The sequence below is a fragment of the Dendrobates tinctorius genome, unplaced genomic scaffold (genome assembly GCF_039654945.1).
Source record: "Dendrobates tinctorius isolate UK_male_01 unplaced genomic scaffold, ASM3965494v1 ptg000350l, whole genome shotgun sequence".
Lineage (NCBI taxonomy): Eukaryota > Metazoa > Chordata > Amphibia > Anura > Dendrobatidae > Dendrobates > Dendrobates tinctorius.
This window is the reverse complement of record NW_027362016.1, coordinates 2368672-2374988: the sequence shown is the minus strand read 5'-3', so window position 1 is coordinate 2374988 and position 6317 is coordinate 2368672. Positions and strand designations below refer to the sequence as shown.

The 6317-nt window shown below is 35.8% G+C and overlaps 1 non-coding gene across 1 annotated transcript; it reads right to left on the bottom strand.

The window, feature by feature from the left end:
* Positions 1-433: 433 nt before the first annotated feature.
* On the bottom strand, positions 434-506 carry TRNAF-GAA (transfer RNA phenylalanine (anticodon GAA)). Its single transcript has one exon. It is a non-coding gene; the product is annotated as a tRNA-Phe (tRNA).
* Positions 507-6317: the final 5811 nt, after the last annotated feature.

Sequence of the window (6317 nt, the reverse complement as noted above, 5' to 3'; positions counted from 1 at the left end):
TTTTTGTTTATCAAGTATCGTTATGGTCTATTGATGTATGAGGTGAAAACTATGAAAGTAGACTTACCAGCAAATCCGTTTCTAGATATATTTCATGACAGCACTGTAGAAGGTTGATTCCCTACCCTAATAGGGACAGAGAACACAAAGAGGTGAAATAGTCCCACCTCATTGACTGTCCAAAGGATTTTTCTAGTGCCAAAAGAACAACAGACATATGCACAAAAAATCTGTTTGATGTTCCTAGAGTTCTTTTTTGAGAGGACAAATTCAGATTCACTCCAAAGACTCTCAGGAAATTTTTCAAAACCACATTACTAAGTTTTGTTTGACCTCATCTAATCAATAAATGAAGAAAAAAGTTTCTTGAGATTAAAAGTTGATGTCAGAGGTGGGATTTGAACCACTTGTAAACGGTGAAGAATAAGCATTTTGCCGAAACCCAGGATTGGACTAGGGACCTTTAGATCTTCAGTCTAACGCTCTCCCAACTGAGCTATTTCGGCCATATCTATACATTTTCTGGGGGGTTTGACACTCTGCAAATGTCAAGTGTCACACCTGGAGGGATATATTATAATTTTTCATTTGACTGTTTTTTGAAGCATGATTTCTATTTGAAACGCCTTCCATTTTGCTGTACATATTTAATAACATTCATTAACTATTTGTGAATGAGTAGAAAAAGACAGCAATTTTGCCATTGAAGTTTTACATTTTCAGTTTGTCTCCATGCACCAGTATAATTCTGACCCTGTGCTTCTAGAATAGGTCATGGTCGCACATAAAACACAATTTGCATGCATAATGTTACATCAAGTTTTATTTTTTATGAGATGCAAACAATTGGAGCAAAATAGAGACAAAAATTTAGAGAAAATATTTTATTGATTGTTAATGTTAAAAGTGAGACCATTTGTCCCAAAATGTGCTGAAACATGTCAGAATGACATGGGCATTTCACATTTTTTAAACTATGATTACCTACTTGTTAAGTTTTTGTTTATTAAGTATCGTTATGGTCTATTGATGTATGAGGTGAAAACTATGAAAGTATACTTACCAGCAAATCCGTTTCTAGATATATTTCATGACAGCACTGTAGAAGGTTGATTCCCTACCCTAATAGGGACAGAGAACACAAAGAGGTGAAATAGTCCTCATTGACTGTCCAAAGGATTTTTCTAGTGCCAAAAGAACAACAGACATATGCACAAAAAATCTGTTTGATGTTCCTAGAGTTCTTTTTTGAGAGGACAAATTCAGATTCACTCCAAAGACTCTCAGGAAATTTTTCAAAACCACATTACTAAGTTTTGTTTGACCTCATCTAATCAATAAATGAAGATAAAGTTTCTTGAAATTAAATATTGATGTCAGAAGTGGGATTTGAACCCACGTCTCCAGGGGAGACTGCGACCTGTACGCAGCGCCTTAGACTGCTCCGCCATCCTGACTTCGACATGCAATTGGAACTTAACTCCTTCCATGCTAGTCAGCAGAAATGTTACCATTCCTTGTGATTAAAAACTTGTCACACCACCCCAAAAAAGTCAATAAATAACATTTTTTATATGCGTACTTTTCGTCTGCATTAATTTTTAAACCTCCATTTATTTTGTTTGGATATTAGAAATGTTAGATTTCTCACAAATGCGGTGATGCACCACATTTCTTCAGAAACTACTGTTTGGCCACACAGCAGGGCTTTGAAAGGAAGAGCCCTATTTGGGTTTTGCAATGCAGATTTTGCAGGAATACCTTGCAGATGAAATTTGCAGAGTACCAAAACAGCAGAAAACCTCCCAAAGTGACCACATTTTAGAAATTATTTTGCACAATGAGTTAATCAACACCTGCAATTACTATTGTCAGCCTATAGGTGTTTTCACTCTGAACCATCCAGCATTGCAAGTATGCCAGTTTAGTGCCCAGCTTTTGCTTGCAGAGACAAGCAACCCATACATTTTTAAGTGGGCTCTACTCACTGGAGCAATGTCAAATATGTAGATGCTTTGTCTCACCATTAAAGTAGAAACCTCCTATATTTCAAATTAAAGATGACGGACCTGTGTGGAGCTTGTGTTTTTTGCCTTTTTGACTTTGTCCACAGCATATTTTTTAAGGACATTTGTCTCAGTAACGCCTCAGTGTTTCAAAGTCAAACAAGCTGACTATAATCATTCAGCTAGTGTCTGATAAGTGCTGTCTGTTTCAGCTATCAGGTTACCTTTTAATTCTCTTACAGCTAAGTCAATCTGAAATAAAACAAAATAGAGGAAAAATTACTAAAAAACATTCATGTGTTCAAAAGGAAAAAGTTACCGTTTCTCAAATTTTTAACATTTTGTTTTCTGTAGATAGTTAAGATTTTTAGGCCTTTTACATTAGCTGTAAATAATGAGTCCATGTGCTTTGTTTAATATCTCCTTAAAATGGAAACGGTGAAGAAAAAGCATTTTGCTGAAACCTGGGATTGGACCAGGAACCTTTAGATCTTCAGTCTAACGCTTTCCCAACTGAGCTATTTTGGCCATATCTATGCATTTTCTGGGGGGTTTGACACTCTGCAAATGTCAAGTGTCACACCTGGAGGGATATATTATAATTTTTAATTTGACTGTTTTTTGAAGCATGATTTCTATTTGAAACGCCTTCCATTTTGCTGTACATATTTAATAACATTCATTAACTATTTGTGAATGAGTAGAAAAAGACAGCAATTTTGCCATTGAAGTTTTACATTTTCAGTTTGTCTCCATGCACCAGTATAATTCTGACCCTGTGCTTCTAGAATAGGTCATGGTCGCACATAAAACACAATTTGCATGCATAATGTTACATCAAGATTTATTTTTTATGAGATGCAAACAATTGGAGCAAAATAGAGACAAAAATTTAGAGAAAATATTTTATTGATTGTTAATGTTAAAAGTGAGACCATTTGTCCCAAAATGTGCTGAAACATGTCAGAATGACATGGGCATTTCACATTTTTTAAACTATGATTAACTACTTGTTAAGTTTTTGTTTATTAAGTATCGTTATGGTCTATTGATGTATGAGGTGAAAACTATGAAAGTAGACTTACCAGCAAATCCGTTTCTAGATATATTTCATGACAGCACTGTAGAAGGTTGATTCCCTACCCTAATAGGGACAGAGAACACAAAGGGGTGAAATAGTCCCTCCTCATTGACTGTCCAAAGGATTTTTCTAGTGCCAAAAGAACAACAGACATATGCACAAAAAATCTGTTTGATGTTCCTAGAGTTCTTTTTTGAGAGGACAAATTCAGATTCACTCCAAAGACTCTCAGGAAATTTTTCAAAACCACATTACTAAGTTTTGTTTGACCTCATCTAATCAATAAATGAAGATAAAGTTTCTTGAAATTAAATGTTGATGTCAGAAGTGGGAGAAGTGGGAGTCTGCGACCTGAACGCAGCGCCTTAGACCGCTCGGCCATCCTGACTTCGATATGCAATTGGAACTTAACTCCTTCCATGCTAGTCAGCAGAAATGTTACCATTTCTTGTGATTAAAAACTTGTCACACCACCCCAAAAAAGTCAATAAATAACATTTTTTATATGCGTACTTTTCGTCTGCATTAATTTTTAAACCTCCATTTATTTTGTTTGGATATTAGAAATGTTAGATTTCTCACAAATGCGGTGATGCGCCACATTTCTTCAGAAACTACTGTTTGGCCACACAGCAGGGCTTTGAAAGGAAGAGCCCTATTTGGGTTTTGCAATGCAGATTTTGCAGGAATACCTTGCAGATGAAATTTGCAGAGTACCAAAACAGCAGAAAACCTCCCAAAGTGACCACATTTTAGAAATTATTTTGCACAATGAGTTAATCAACACCTGCAATTACTATTGTCAGCCTATAGGTGTTTTCACTCTGAACCATCCAGCATTGCAAGTATGCCAGTTTAGTGCCCAGCTTTTGCTTGCAGAGTCAAGCAACCCATACATTTTTAAGTGGGCTCTACTCACTGGAGCAATGTCAAATATGTAGATGCTTTGTCTCACCATTAAAGTAGAAACCTCCTATATTTCAAATTAAAGATGACGGACCTTTGTGGAGCTTGTGTTTTTTGCCTTTTTGACTTTGTCCACAGCATATTTTTTAAGGACATTTGTCTCAGTAATGCCTCAGTGTTTCAAAGTCAAACAAGCTGACTATAATCATTCAGCTAGTGTCTGATAAGTGCTGTCTGTTTCAGCTATCAGGTTACCTTTTAATCCTCTTACAGCTAAGTCAATCTGAAATAAAACAAAATAGAGGAAAAATTACTAAAAAACATTCATGTGTTCAAAAGGAAAAAGTTACCGTTTCTCAAATTTTTAACATTTTGTTTTCTGTAGATAGTTAAGATTTTTAGGCCTTTTGATCATGATCAGTCCATGTGCTTTGTTTAATATCTCCTTAAAATGTAAACGGTGAAGAAAAAGCATTTTGCCGAAACCCGGGACCTTTAGATCTTCAGTCTAACTCTCTCCCAACTGAGCTATTTCGGCCATATCTATACATTTTCTGGGGGGTTTGACACTCTGCAAATGTCAAGTGTCACACCTGGAGGGATATATTATAATTTTTCATTTGACTGTTTTTTGAAGCATGATTTCTATTTGAAACGCCTTCCATTTTGCTGTACATATTTAATAACATTCATTAACTATTTGTGAATGAGTAGAAAAAGACAGCAATTTTGCCATTGAATTTTTACATTTTCAGTTTGTCTCCATGCACCAGTATAATTCTGACCCTGTGCTTCTAGAATAGGTCATGGTCGCACATAAAACACAATTTGCATGCATAATGTTACATCAAGTTTTATTTTTTATGAGATGCAAACAATTGGAGCAAAAAAGAGACAAAAATTTAGAGAAAATATTTTATTGATTGTTAAAAGTGAGACCATTTGTCCCAAAATGTGCTGAAACATGTCAGAAGGACATGGGCATTTCACATTTTTTAAACTATGATTACCTACTTGTTAAGTTTTTGTTTATTAAGTATCGTTATGGTCTATTGATGTATGAGGTGAAAACTATGAAAGTAGACTTACCAGCAAATCCGTTTCTAGATATATTTCATGACAGCACTGTAGAAGGTTGATTCCCTACCCTAATAGGGACAGAGAACACAAAGAGGTGAAATAGTCCCTCCTCATTGACTGTCCAAAGGATTTTTCTAGTGCCAAAAGAACAACAGACATATGCACAAAAAATCTGTTTGATGTTCCTAGAGTTCTTTTTTGAGAGGACAAATTCAGATTCACTCCAAAGACTCTCAGGAAATTTTTCAAAACCACATTACTAAGTTTTGTTTGACCTCATCTAATCAATAAATGAAGAAAAAAGTTTCTTGAAATTAAAAGTTGATGTCAGAGGTGGGATTTGAACCACTTGTAAACGGTGAAGAATAAGCATTTTGCCGAAACCCGGGACCTTTAGATCTTCAGTCTAACACTCTCCCAACTGAGCTATTTCGGCCATATCTATACATTTTCTGGGGGGTTTGACACTCTGCAAATGTCAAGTGTCACACCTGGAGGGATATATTATAATTTTTAATTTGACTGTTTTTTGAAGCATGATTTCTATTTATTCTAAGTTTTGTTTGACCTCATCTAATCAATAAATGAAGATAAAGTTTCTTGAAATTAAATATTGATGTCAGAAGTGGGATTTGAACCCACGTCTCCAGGGGAGACTGCGACCTGTACGCAGCGCCTTAGACTGCTCCGCCATCCTGACTTCGACATGCAATTGGAACTTAACTCCTTCCATGCTAGTCAGCAGAAATGTTACCATTCCTTGTGATTAAAAACTTGTCACACCACCCCAAAAAAGTCAATAAATAACATTTTTTATATGCGTACTTTTCGTCTGCATTAATTTTTAAACCTCCATTTATTTTGTTTGGATATTAGAAATGTTAGATTTCTCACAAATGCGGTGATGCACCACATTTCTTCAGAAACTACTGTTTGGCCACACAGCAGGGCTTTGAAAGGAAGAGCCCTATTTGGGTTTTGCAATGCAGATTTTGCAGGAATACCTTGCAGATGAAATTTGCAGAGTACCAAAACAGCAGAAAACCTCCCAAAGTGACCACATTTTAGAAATTATTTTGCACAATGAGTTAATCAACACCTGCAATTACTATTGTCAGCCTATAGGTGTTTTCACTCTGAACCATCCAGCATTGCAAGTATGCCAGTTTAGTGCCCAGCTTTTGCTTGCAGAGACAAGCAACCCATACATTTTTAAGTGGGCTCTACTCACTGGAGCAATGTCA